Source organism: Aythya fuligula, chromosome 4 (genome assembly GCF_009819795.1).
Source record: "Aythya fuligula isolate bAytFul2 chromosome 4, bAytFul2.pri, whole genome shotgun sequence".
Classification (NCBI taxonomy): Eukaryota; Metazoa; Chordata; class Aves; order Anseriformes; family Anatidae; genus Aythya; species Aythya fuligula.
This window is the reverse complement of record NC_045562.1, coordinates 17,944,270-17,957,307: the sequence shown is the minus strand read 5'-3', so window position 1 is coordinate 17,957,307 and position 13,038 is coordinate 17,944,270. Positions and strand designations below refer to the sequence as shown.

Genomic DNA, 13,038 nt, shown 5'->3' with positions numbered 1-13,038 from the left:
TGTTGGTAAGATGGGTATTCTGTTTATGAAATGCAAATCAGATTTTTTTTCCTCCTACAGGTCCAAAAATAGAATCAGGAAGTCTGTGCCATTAAATATGTATCTAACCATTTCAATGATTATCTGCTGGGAGCTCTGTCTTTTCTATATCGTGAATGGGAGGTGTGGTGGGAGGTGGGAAATGAGTACGGGCTGTCACGATGTGGCTCTCTGTCTGTCTGAGAAATAGTTGAATACTTGAATGTAGAAATCTGTTGTCAGACTTCTCACATTAAACATCTTATCTGCAAGTATGACAAGCAAACTTTTTTGCTGACTTGTGTTGATAGAAACCTAAAAAGTCTGAAGTTTTCTTTCAGGTGTTTTAGAGACAATCAAAAAAAAAAAAAAAAAAAAAAAGCTGCATATGACCTGATTTTCGTTTTAAGTGACATATAAAGCATATGCATGGATTGGGAACATAATTACAGATGCTGACCTTTGTTCCAGGGAATACATGCTGTTTTGATGGAGGGTGGTGATTTTTATTTTTCTTTTTTTGCTAAGGTGGATGATATTGGAAAAAATGATGGCAGTCTACAGATTACATAAGTCTTTACTGTACTATTTGTCGTTTTCTTGCATTTTTCTTAAAGAGGAGCAAGCAGCTACATAAACTAGTTCGGCACAAGCTCTTCTTCTCAGGCATTTCCTTCCTTTCTTGAACACCCCCATTTCTGGCTAGTACTTCTTCAGAGTTCAGCTCCAAGTGAAGTTTTGGAGTCACCTTTCCTTCCTGTCCTGGCATTTCGCACAGCAACCTAAACCATTTGCCCTGTCATTACTTATCCCTGCTAAAGTAAATTCAGTTTGAGTTCCTCCTGGATGATAAATTAAATTATGAGTATAATATAGGTTGATTATCCAAATATAATATAGGCTTCTGTTTGCAGCTTGCTTGCATGGCTTTTAAGCTGCAATTAGAATACCTTGATGCTAAAACTTCTTACATGAGGGAGTCTTTGTGCATACTTACGTCACTGATGTTGCTAAGAATATGAAATTTTCAGGTAGCACGTATGCCAGGAATAGAAATACTAAAAGAGAAATGGGGAAATAATGTTCAATGTTCTGTACGTTCATTAACTACTACTGAAGTTTGGTATCATTCTAAAAAAAAAAAAAAAAGTATTGAGGCAGGTATTAAGGTAACTTTTATAGTGGCAAGAATCCATTTGTTTTTTCTTTCATTTGAGTGGTTGTGAAAGTAAGAACTGCCTGCAGGATGCCTCTGTTAGATGGAGCATGCAAACTAGATTGATAGCCATGTTCCAGTTAAGCAGCACTTTCTTAATTAAGAAGTGCTGAACAGACCTTCTGCTTGTTCTCTCTAGCTTTTGCATAATACACACTAAAGGTATAGAACTGGAAGTTCAGAGAAATTTTCACCTGGTCTCCCCTTCTGCTTTACTGTCCCTGTGTCTTGCAGAAAGCTGCCCAGCGGTTAGCTTAGTGCTGAATATACTGAAAAAAAGTAGGGCATCTGAAAACCAGGTCATATTCCGTAGTGGAAACTGCAAGTACGTATAAATAAGCTGTGTTTTTAAAAACATTGAATGCATTGAAGCTTGCTTGTGATTATTTCTGGTTCATAAAAGTCAACAACATAAGAGTTGATCAGTTAATGACAATGTATATCACAAGTCTGAAAGGCTGATGCCAGGAGGAGCCATATTTGCTTTCTGCAACATAGGTTTGGGTATCTTTGCTTGTAGTGGTTTAATTGGATTAAAATGACATGTTGCTTCTTTCTAAGGTCATGTAAGTGATGAGAAATAGAATATATAGGGACTGTGTGAACAAATAAGGCAGAGTAATTGAAAAAGGGAACTTCAGGGTTCATGCATAAATGTGAATATGTATGGAAAAAGGTGTTATGTAAGCATCATTCAATTACAGTTTCGGTGTAGATTGCACTCCTAATGAGCATTATCATGGATTTAATCCACTGCTTCCTGTCATAGTAGCATAGACTGCCTTGATGACTGTCTTGAGATAGTTGTGACAATTGCTCAAATGTAGAGTTTTAAAGTAGACTAGAGCACTGGTCAAGTTGAATTCTCCTATACTGTGGCTGACTGTAGAGGAATAGATTCGTGGATTTAGGATGTAAAACACTATTGAGAGGAAGAGGATGGATCTTGTGAGTCTCCCTTCTGATTTGAGGATGTTTTGCAACAGCTTGCCACAGTTTCTTCATGGTATGTGGTTATGGCTGGAAATACAGTTTACACTGGTGTTGTTAGTCTAAATTAGTCATTGCATGTATTGTGGAACAGATCTTTGCGATGAAGAATGTTTGCACTGCTTACATCTTGTCCATATGGAGTTGTCAGAGTGACTGGAGAAGTTCAAATATCTTGTAAGCATTGCAATCAAATAAAATCAGATTATTTTTTAGGAATGGAATAAATCTGGATGAAACTTGCTGTAAAATTTGGTGTATATCAAGATTCTCCAGCTTGCTGCCTGGCTGTATCTAACTTCCATCATTGTGTGCTCTGCATTGCTTCGGGGTATTTATATCCAGGGGTCTCTTCTCCCTTTAAATACAGGCAGACATCAAAAAGTGTCACTTCCTCAGCTACTGGAAGTATAGCATGCCTGCATTGTTACCTATGTATGGGTTTTATAAACAACTGCAACAAAAAATTCAACACAACTGCATAAATATGAGCTAAATATGAGCTAATTTTTCAGTGATGAAATACAAAATTTGCTTCCTTTATTAAACCATTAAGGATTTTTTATACCAAAGAGTGACTAAAGTGCTTTTTATGCTTTTCATGCATCAGTGGTGTGACAGAGTAAATCATCTCTGCATGATTCTGTAAAAACTGCCAGAGAAGGACATTCCTACACGAATGATTTAAAATATTCATTTTGAGTTATGTACATTTCCTTTTGCATAAAGATACAATTCTGCACAAGGAACCAGTTTTGCAAATGGAGATCAAAGCTCTCATGCCTTTTGTTCCCAGAGTTTTTCCATAGATTGTATAATGAGCTGTACTGTTGCTTTTGTGGTAAATTTTTGTCTCAATGTTTTTGCCAAGCCCTTGATGGCGCTAGGTTTCTTCTTCCCTTAAGCAAGCTGTACTTAGTATTCTTACCCCTCTGGTGGCTTTCATTGCTTACTAAACCTTGTTACTCTCTTATTACTTTGGGAATAAGAAGCGTCTCTAAAGACACCTGATGTCATTACAGCAATGTCAGTTTAAAAAATTTCCTTTTCCCCTTGCTAGCAACGAACAAACATCACAGACCTATTTATTTGAGCAGGTAACATCCATTTCCAGTACAATTTCTTCCCTACATCCTGCTTCAGATAACACTGACAACTGTATGAAATTGTGTGTTGCAAAGCAGTGCTTTTAAAGGAAACGAACAAAATCTTAATGATTTTGAAAGCCTCGGGTGTCATGAGTTGCTTAGCTGTTCATATACCATGCTGTTTTTCCTAAGGGTAGCTAAAGTAATGATTATTGTCCAACGTCACAGCTTCCTATGGAACTATAGGAAAACACCCAACACACTCAACCTTACTAAGTGTTTTAAATCTGAAAGTCTACTAGAGATATTTGATACAGGATGAGTAAGTTAAATGTTTGTGTTACCTACCAAGGAAAAATATAGTTCAGAAGTAAAAACGGCTTGTCTGTTCTGAGCAAAAGAAGTTGAATAGCTGGAAACCATTAATCATGGGGAGTTTAGATTTAATCATGTTCCTCTTGAAGTCTGTGAGACTCTTAGCTCCTGACTTCATCCTTTCAGGACTGGGTACAAAATGAGCTGCCTGGCGTGCTTGATTTCAATCTTAATAGGTCATGGCTTCAGTAAGTATGTAAATGATAGCTAAATGGAGGTTCTTTTTCAAGTAGTGGAGCTCTTTTTGTTTGTTTGTAACACTTTGTCTACGCAAGTTTCCTATATCCTATGTTTGTGACAGGTATAAAATGAAGATAACACTAGTTCTCCAATGAACCCTTGATAGCAAAAAAAAAAAAAAAAAAAAAAAAAAAACAACAACAACAAAACAACTAACCACCCTACCAACAAAAAACAAACCAGAGTCAAAGCAGTAATTTATATGTGATGACAACACTTAAACTGCGTATGTATTTTAATAAAGCATGAAAGTGGATGCAAATGAAGAGCTATGCTCAGAAAAACTTGGGAGGATGCAGAGTACTGTGAAAAGCAGATGCATTCTGGCCCTACACTATAGTGAGTGATGTTGGGTTTTATTATTCCTTCACTTACACAGATTAATTACTTGTGAAGAATGCCTCATGTATTTGTCAACGTGAAATAAGTAGAGTTAATGTTTCAAGCTCAACTTCACAGAAGAACAGTTAATTGGAAAGTAAACACAAAAGACCTAGCAAATTATCTGTGCTAATATTACTGCATATGCTAAATTTATTCCCACTTGATATGTCTAATAGGTGAAAGTGGTCTGGCTGTAACTTCTATTGCTGTGAAGTGGGTTGGGGTTTGGAAGCGACAGGCAGCTACAATTACACTAAAAAAAAAAAAAAAAAAAAAAAAAAAAACAACCAGCACTTTAATAGCTTTTAAATTTCTTTGGGGGTTTTCAAGTGCAATAAAACTAGACTTAACCTTTTAGACTCTGCCTCTACTAGTTTGTGCAGTTTATGCAAATGAATCTGTTACTATAGTAGAAATGGCTTATAGCATTGAGACAGCTAAAGCCTTTCTGCCTTACTACAGTTCATTTAATTTGAGCAATGGCATTTTAAGGAAAATGATACCATGAAACTTCTGTGCTAGAATGCAGTGTTTTGAGTATTGTAACCAGTTGGTTCATTGTTTTTGTAGTGCTCTTCTTCCTTTGTAGCCACAGAAAACTCATATAGAAAGGGATGGTGGAATCTTAAAATCACATTTGATCAATTGATGATAAGTACTGTGGAGGCAGTACTGAATAAATTGAGACCACTCTCATTGTAATTCACACCAAGAGATGTTAATTTTTGCTTATAGATTGGTTGTTAGTTTAGTGTCACATAATGAAGTTTTTCTCCAAGGTTTTATTGTTTTAAAAAATAAATCTCATCACTGAGTGTCACTGTACATATGAAAGAACGAGGTCCATAGTTGTTAGATTTGATGCTGCTGAGGAAGGTGGTGGAGTTCGAACAGCTCTTGATGGTTTCAATAACTATTGTACCCAAATTAACTTGTTTGGAAAGCCATTCTGAAGAAAACATTCTCTTGTGGCTTGCCTTCCCTTAGAACAAAATTTGGTGAAGGCTGTATCAGTCGAGCTGCTTAACTTGCAGCTGAGTTCACCTGTATCTCTATTTGCTCACCTCTTGATATTTCTTCTGTTTATAGTTCAATAGAGTTGTGTTGAAGTCAAAAGATTTAAGTCAATCAAATCTTATTTTTAAGAGGTTTGTTACAGCAATTGTTTTTATCATAATAATACAGTAAACCACCGCTGCAGAATTCTTACTTGTTGATTTAGATTGTACTTAGTGGGGTCACAAGCATCTTTCCAAAGGTCTCCACAAATTGTGCTCTCCCCCATTACTCTTTCCTATTTTTATTCTGCCTTGAAAAGAAACTAGTATTTGATCTTCTGAAAATCAACCATGTCAGGAGTATAACTTATGGCTTTAAATACTCCTTAAAAAAAATACAAATAAATCCTGTTTGATTTAACTGCCAACATTCTCAAACGTAGAAATAACCTACCTCAAATAACCTGGCTTGTATCTGGCTGAGATCATTTTTCGCAGCTGCTATTTATGAACCTTCCATTGGTGTTGTCTTAACTGATGTCTAGTAGTTGTGGCAAGGAAGCTAATAAACCTATGTTCAGGTCTTGGTTAATTTGCTTTTGCTACTTCTTCGCATGGTGATATGCTACTTACATTTATAGGAAGTAAAGTTTTTTCTCAAGATGCTTGTATGAACATTTTGTATGCGATGTTATGGAAATACTTATGTTTAGGCAGGAAACAGGACAGCTGGGGACATCTGTGAGGGAATTCTTTAACTGAAAGCTCACCATTTTCTTAAAGAGAGCTTGAAATCCTTCAGTAGAAAAGTCTGGAAAGTATTACAAATAATATTTATTAATGAGTTGACAGGCTCTAAGATATTTCAATGGCCTTCATTTTTGTCTGCTTGTGAATGTTGCTAATATCAGAAACACTTAAATTATTAAAAATGGAATGTTTATACTTATTGCAAAAATAGATTGTGCTGTATTTTTTTCAAATATTAACTAGTAAAACAGGAATATAAGAAATGCTTCCAGTAGGAGAATAAGAGGACTGAACTTAAAATGCCAGTTTCAAATTATTCTGCTCCAAATAAAACAGCAGGCTTGAAGACTTCGCTTTTTTTTAGCTGTAAACACGTGCTACTTGTGTAACCAGTATAAAATCAAGGCTTAATTCTTTCTGCAAATAGTACTGCACAAAACACCTCCTGCTCTACCAACTTATCAAACTAAGAAGTTTTGTCACTTTCGGAGGGGGAAAAAAAAAAAGTCCTTTGTCCTGAGAAGGACATCTTGGCTATGAGGTAGGTCAAGGAAGTTGAGATGCCTATGGCAAGTGCAGTGAATGTTCTTGTTGCATTTGTTAGTGGCATAAGTAGGGATGTTTGTAGTCAGGGGTCTTACGTAGGGGTTTTAATCTTTGCAGTGTGTTGCAGGTATTCCCTGGAGAACGCCACTGTTATCGGCGGTATTGGCTCCTTAAGAAAGTTTCTGTTGTGTTTCCCCTGTCCCCACCCAGCTATGCAAAATGGAAGTTTGTTGCCTTCGCAGTGGTTTGTTAGCTCAAGGAGAAGAGACCTGTGGGAACACCAGCTGTGGAGAAAGATGCATGACTATTTCCAACCCCACTCTATAGGAATTACTATATGGGCCTGCAGCAGGCAGGGCAAACACCTCATGATGAGAGCACTGGTGCCTGCCAGGCAGCCTTTGCCACAGTGGTCTTCAGTTGTGCGGCCTGGTTAGAAGCCATGAGGACGAAAAGCCTTTTGACTCCCAGGCCTGTGCAGCCAGGAGTGAGAGGGCCGCATGCCTCTGGAAGGGTGGGGACTGATGTCTTGCGGCTAACAAAAGCTCTGGGCGCTGCCCTGTTCTGGTTTGTTTCCCCTTGGCAGGACTTTGCATGAGCTCTACTGGCTTGCCTTCGGGCCCGATTCAGCGGGCCGAGACAATGGTGTGCAATGTTCTAGGCATGTCCCTGGGGAGCAATGTTTGCTGCTTAATAATAGGAAAACTGTTTATCATAACAGGAAATACAGAAATAGTTCCTTAACTGTGACATGGTGACTGCTTCTAATTGTATGATAAGTGCATTTTCTGTGTGTCTTCAGAGAAGAGGACTCTGAGCAGCATGTTAGAGCTGGGCTGTGGAGCCTGGCATGCTGTATTGTGCCTTGCGCTTTCACTGGGGCACAGAAGATTGAATTCACATGGATGATTTTATCTGGAGTGGTTCTTTTGAGATGCTGCTTTATTCTGCTGACTAGCAGATTGAGTTTTATCAATAGGGTAGCTTTAAAGTACTTTTTCGAGGTTAATTTTACCCGTGTTTAGCTATGCTGGTATTCATTAAGGCATGCTATGATGCTGCTGCCTCCTCCTAAAAGACAGTCTTCTAAGGTTGTGAGCTTCTGTCTGATTTTGATGGCTGCTTAAATTTTCCTTCTTTCTGCAGAGCTGTCACTTCATGTTAATCGTGTTGATAAGTGTAACGATATAGATACTGACCAAGTATAACGTACCTTCCCTTACATGGTCTTTTAGACTTACCAGGGCAGTCCTCTGTAATATGATAAATGTATGTCTCTATTCTGTTGTTAATCTGTACTATCATTTTCATCTACTTTTTGCCCAGTAACTACTCATGTGGGTTTTCTTGAGTTATGGGAAAAGCCTAATTTAGCACTGAACCTGAGCTCATCAAATGAAGTCAATGAAGCCGGGGAGGAGCAGTGTGCTGGGCTGCCGGTTCTGGGCTGTGATTAAAACCAACCCAGATACTGCTTGAAACAAGGTCATTAGGTGATGCTGTAGGGAACAATGTTAAAAATGCTAGCATAGCATTTTCTATCTGGCTCCTAAGAGCTCAAAGATTGATTCTAGAAGGGATTTGTGAAGTCAAACAGCTACTGTAACCTTTATTTTTCTCAATTCATTTTTAGCCTAGGAGCTTGATCATGCTTATATCAGCACTGATTTATTTATTTATGAGCAGAACTCATGTTCTAGCTTGATCTCTGAGTTGTTTTATACTCTTTTTTTTTTTTTTTTTTTTTTTTTTTAATACTGAAAAATTAGTGACTTCTCTAAAAGATGAATCTGCACATTCCAGAGTGAGAATCTGGATGCTAACTATTTATTTTACAATTTGAAGCTGTGAACTGTGCTCATCTATTTTATAAGAAATATATTAAAATTGAACTCTATGGTCATCTTTTGGTAGGTAAAATATGACTACAGACAGTGCAACAGTCACTGTAGTGCTTTCTGTGTGATCAGAACTGCTATCACTTAGCTTTTTAAAGAACAACATCAGTGAATTTGAGTGTAATCTTGGATGTGTTTGTCTTTAAATGAATGTAGAGTTTCACAAACATAGGAAGCTATTGCTGGATATATTCAGAAGCAATCTTGGCACAAAGACAAGAATACAAAATATAACTAACACTCTGGGGGCTCTTTAAATCCCCATTGCCTGCCCTACTTTTTCTTCCATAATATCCTTTAGGCAGTGTTTCAGTGCTGTGCTCAAATCCAGTGGCATTTGTTACAGTCATATAACATCAGTTCATACTAGTGTGATTGAATAAATAGCTTCTGAGTTCAAACAACAACAAAAGTCCTTTCTCTCCATCCCAGATAACTGCAGATACTGTACAAGAAATGATGTTGCATATTAATGTGTGTGTCTTGTGGTGAAAATGTATTTTACAGGTCTCTTCTATACAGTCCTTTTCAAGGAAACATTATCTTTCCCTGCAAGTTACTGAGCCTAATGGGGATTGTGAAAGACTTCAAGCAGTTCAGAAAAACTAGTGAGAAGTAGCAAATTCTTGGATCAAACATTAAGCTGAGCTGATAAATGTTCTGGTAGTTAACTAATCATATGCTGCTGTGAAGGAAGAATTGCAACTTCAGTTGTGCCTGCCACTGATTCAAGTTTGGCGATTCATTTTAGGTTCCAAATTCATTGCAGGGTTTTTTGTTTTGTTTGCATTTATGGCAACAAAGTAGAGCTCTAGAGTATGTAAGCAGAAAGTGCCTTTCATACTTAAGGACTTAATTCTAAAAGCCGTGAGACCTGAGTTTGGGATTTCAATGAAGTTCTTCCTACAACTGGTTGAAATGACCCTAGGTGTTAAAAACTAAGTTTGACAGATCTAGAATAAATTTGATGTCAAAAATTGAGCCTGTTAGTTTATTACTTACAAATCCAAGTAAGAGAGTGTCTCTCCCAGTTATTTGATGTGTTTATCCTGAGCATGCTTACAATGCTTGATAGCCCTTTGGGATGGAAGCATTTTAAAAATTATTTGAAAAAAAAAAAAATAATAATTAAGCTGTCTACATGTCTGGCTTCTCAGCACATAGCAGACTACTGTATGTATGTGAGAACAGAAGAAAAGTCTTCCCCTGATAGTCTGTTAGTGTCTGCATGAAGAAACGTGATGTGAAGGCAATTATAGGCAGGGATCTAATCTATGTGAGGTCAGATCAGGTTTGAACTAGAAGAGAAGGTACCATGACAAGCATGCGGGGGACTGTGCTATGGTGAGACTTGAGACAGTCGAAGTCTGGCAAAGTGCTTTTTATGTCTCGGTAGCGATTACTTTGCTTCTGCAAGGAATGATGTAAATGGTTTCTGAAGTTTTTTTTTCCAGTCCTATATTTGTGATGCTGAGCATCACAGTCAACAAAGAGCTGGACTAAAGCATTAGGGAAGGAATGAGTTCAGGCATTGAAACTCAGATAGCTCCTTCCTTTCTGGCCGCGTTTCAGCCCTTTCACTCCCTGGCGTGTGTGAGAACTTGGAGCCACAAAAAGGGTGGACTTGTCATTTTTCTCTCTGGTATTGTGTGAGGGTTTCCTACACACACCTACTTGCATGCACATATGTATAGCAGGGCTTCTTTCCATGACCCCACCCTCTGAAAGTCTTTTCCCAGATGTGAAGTTATCTTAATGTCTGCAAACAGGCCAGCTGGCAGTCCTGAACGTATTCAGGAAGGATGCAGAGTTGGGGAAAAGGGATTGGGATTTGTACTAGGGAGGCAGTTAGTGGGGTCTGGGAAAGATTTGCAGGTGGTGCGAACTAACCATGGCAGGAGTCCTTGTTCCAGTTGGCTCTGGGGCCTGACTTTGCAGACCCAAACTGAAGAAGGAATGTCAAAAATACGTACCTATGGCGAAACAGTAGAGGGCACCAGACAACAAGGACCAACGTCTTGTACAAGTAGAAATGGAGAGTGAAGGTGGTGGTGAAGAAACGGGAGCAGAGTGTGAAGAACACCAGTCTTCCCTTTGCTTGGCTCTCTGGGCATTTCAAGGATGACAAAGCACAGCTGCAGCTATAGGAAGGTATGCAGAAAAAAGAGGACTCCTTCAAATGTCTTTTTGCTTACCTAGAGCAACACCTGAAAAAGAAACTTAATAAAATGTAAACTCCATACATAAACATAATTGCTAGCTCCCAAATGTAGTGCTTTCTTTTCTTTGCTTCAGAAACTGGAGAATCCAATGATTTATGGTTGCCTGTGGGGGGTGTATGAAGAACTGGTTTTAGCAAAATACACATGCCTAAACCAAGGATAATGGAAAGAGATTAGACAAGCTTTAACTTGGTCCTCATTGACCAAGGCTGCAGCACACCGTAACACATCTTCATGCAATTGCTTTCCATCATGTTGTCATCTTTGTGCTTAAAAATGGATGACTCCCTGCATTTTTAATGTGCATCAGGGCTTGATTTATCAGTGTACATACAGCCACTCTCTCTCAGGTCAGAATACATATGCTCTAGGCATTAGGCATTGTTTTGATTTTTATTTCCCCCACCCACTATATGCCTAACTAGCTTGTGCTGGATTTTGTCCTGATTCAGAACAAGCTAAAATATCAAGCGTCAATATTGCTCTTGGTTATTTAAAATAAATAAATAAATAACCACAAGAAGCCTGATCTACTGATATTCTAGTGGATGTGTGTTAGAGTTGTCTTCTATAAGCTGCATATCATTTCAAATTTATTTAATTTGCAATCATCTCTGAATGTACAGTCAACTTCTTGATATCTTTATTTTTGTAGTTGATGTATAGTTTGTATTCATGCTTGATACAACTAGCTAGATGAAAATCTTTCAGTTCTAGATGTTGCAGTTCCAGTAAGCTTGGCGACTAAATATATTACACATGCAATGTTAAGAAACAATATAAAAAACAATTCTTCTCAAAAGTCAAGTAGTGCTTATGTAAGATGGATCTGCGCTTAATAAGGTAAAAACTGTTAAAGGCACAACACTGGTATTCTTAGAGTTTTTTTTTTGTTTTGTTTTGTTTTTTATTATTTCCTTCCATCTTCACTGACTTTGTCAAAGCACCCCTGGTAGGGCTGACAAAATGCATGGCCATTTGACATCATCTCACCCAATACTAAATGTGCTGTCATGAAGACTGGAAAAGAAACAGCTACTGAGGAAGTGAAAGAAACGTAACACCAATACAACATAGGGCACAGTTCTAGAGAATCTTTATCTCTGGACTTCAATTCAAAGCTTACTCTTTTAAAAAAACAAACAAACACAGGTTTGTTGATCAAGAAGTTGCGCTAATGACATGAGTGAGATAATGCTCTTCTTTGTGTTTCATTTGGGAAGCCACCAGCAATTTAGAAGATAATATATCTACTTAGTTTAGGTGTCTTTACAAATGTCATAATCCACTCTCTTGAAACACTTCAGTGTAAGATTGATATAGGTTTTAAAACATTAATACTGATCTTCAGAAATGTGAATAAAGCTAAGACATGGAGATTTTGTATGCCTAATCTATATGGTTTTAAAAAAAAATCATACCAAATTACTGGCAAACTGAACTGTGTCGTTAACACACTTTATCTAGGGGGAGAAATACTGTGTTGCAGGAAATCATTAGTGCATTTGACAATGTCCTAGAACAGCTCAAGAGCTGTATTCTGTAGGACTAGCGACACCTTAAGGAACAAAAGACACATTGGTGTTAATCCCTTGGGTGAAGAAAGGCATGTTTTGCGCTTGGAAATACTGAGGCTTTGACAGGTGGTTAATATTAATGGGTGAGTGCGTACAGGGACCCAGCTCAAAGGCTGCCATGGGTGAGAGTCTACTTTATTGGGGGTAGGAACTGGAAAGATGATATACTGAGGAGCCTTAGTGCAGTGTTACACATCACTGGCATTTTACTTGCTTTGGTTTCGTGGCTGCTTCCTCACTGCAGGCAGAATCCCCTCTCCCTCACAAAAAGACAGCGGGAGCATCCTCCTAGCCCAGCAGCAAAAAGCATCACGGTGTAGGGCAAAGGATTCACTGCACACATGGTTATCATTTGGGAGCCTGAAAGAATGAGGTATGTTTTGGAATACCTAGCAAGGAATAAGCTGACAGCTGCCTGCAAAAGAACCTTTGCACAAGATTAGTTAAATTTTGTGGGGTTTCTAGGCCTTTGGAGGACGACACACAAATGCTTGGCCAGGAAAATTGTTTGCTCTGTCTTCCCTCTGTTGCATGTATTTGCAGGTTTCCTCTTTCACCCATGTTACTGTGTGCTGTAATGAACTGGCGCCCTTGTTTCACGCTCGGTTTGTTGTGTCAACAAGCAGGATGCTAATGAGCTGCGTGCTAGATATTCAAGTTTCCAGGTAGCAGCTGTAGGCTGCGAGACTCCAGCGTGGTCTGTAAGAGACATTTGGTTTCTTACCTAAGAATCAGC

At 38.3% G+C, this 13,038-nt stretch overlaps 1 protein-coding gene across 2 annotated transcripts in view; it reads left to right on the top strand.

Annotated features, from left to right (window-relative positions):
- The window catches only part of MTUS1 (microtubule associated scaffold protein 1), a 113,077-nt gene that overhangs the window by 63,188 nt on the left and 36,851 nt on the right, over positions 1-13,038 (top strand). The window lies entirely within an intron of this gene.